Genomic DNA, 1,205 nt, shown 5'->3' with positions numbered 1-1,205 from the left:
ACTGTTGGTTGTGATTCTGGTTTTGATTTCGTTGCTGATAGAACCCACTGTTTCTTCGGTTATTACCCTGGTTGAACCCATAATTGTTGTTGTTATTCTGTGAAAAATTTCCAATGGCTTTGGCTTCATCCATTGGCAAATCATCCACATCTGCTTGACACTCTGAAAAGTGATGATTTCCTCCACATATCTCACAAACAATTTGGGCTTGTTTAGCTTGCCCTAAAATTATTTTTGTCAATGCCTCAACCTGAGCTGTTAACTTTGTGATGGCATCAACCTCTAACACACCAGCTACCTTCTTAGATTGACTCCTTTCAGTTGGCCACTGCTGATTGTTTAGAGCCATCTCCTCCAATAGATCAAAAGCCTCATTAGCACTCTTTCTCATAAAGGCTCCGCCAGCTGCTGCATCTATTAGAGTTCTAGTGTTACCAACCAACCCATTGTAGAAGTTGTGGAAAAGCATCCACTTCTCTATACCGTGATGAGGACACTTTCTGATCAGATCTTTAAACCTCTCCCAAGCCTCATGGAGAGATTCATTATCTTGTTGGCAGAAGTTGTTGATTTCTCCTCTCAGCTTTGCAGACTTGGCTGGAGGAAAGAACTTTGACAAGAATTTTGTTGCCAGATCATTCCAGGTGGCAATAGAGTTGGGTGGCAAGGAGTTTAACCAACTCCTGGCTCGTTCTCTGAGCGAGAATGGGAACAGTCTCAGTCGAATGGCATCATCACTAACTCCATTAACTTTAAAAGTTTCACAAAGTTCCATGAAGTTAGAGAGATGCAGATTAGGATCTTCAGAAGGGAGGCCACCAAACTGAACTGAAGACTGCACCATTTGAAGGATGGCAGGTTTAATCTCAAAGTTGTTCGCATCCACTGCCGGTGGCCTGATACATGACTGCACTCCCGTCAGAGTAGGGAGAATGTAATCTCTCAAGCTACGGCCATTAGCTTGATCTTCCACGGCGCCACCATTATTACCGTTATTACCTCCATTGTTTCCAGCATTATTGTTCACATTGGCAGCCATGATTTCTGATGTTTCAGCAGTTGCTGAAACTCTTTCTTGCCTTTTGTTCTTTCGGTTCCTCCTGCAAGTTTTCTCGATTTCAGGATCAACTGGTAATATGACTGCTTGTCCTTGACGGCGCATACACTTAGGAATCCTGAAATGGATCACGAAAATATTGCAAGAA

General features: G+C 42.9%; 1 non-coding gene across 1 annotated transcript; it reads left to right on the top strand.

Annotated features, from left to right (window-relative positions):
- Positions 1-479: 479 nt before the first annotated feature.
- Positions 480-586, top strand: LOC115715388 (small nucleolar RNA R71). The gene has a single exon (XR_004011262.2). It is a non-coding gene; the product is annotated as a small nucleolar RNA R71 (small nucleolar RNA).
- Positions 587-1,205: the final 619 nt, after the last annotated feature.

This window comes from Cannabis sativa, chromosome 4 (assembly GCF_029168945.1).
Source record: "Cannabis sativa cultivar Pink pepper isolate KNU-18-1 chromosome 4, ASM2916894v1, whole genome shotgun sequence".
NCBI classification, from domain to species: Eukaryota; Viridiplantae; Streptophyta; class Magnoliopsida; order Rosales; family Cannabaceae; genus Cannabis; species Cannabis sativa.
The sequence above is the reverse complement of the archived record's forward strand: the minus strand, read 5'-3'. Positions and strand labels throughout refer to the sequence as shown.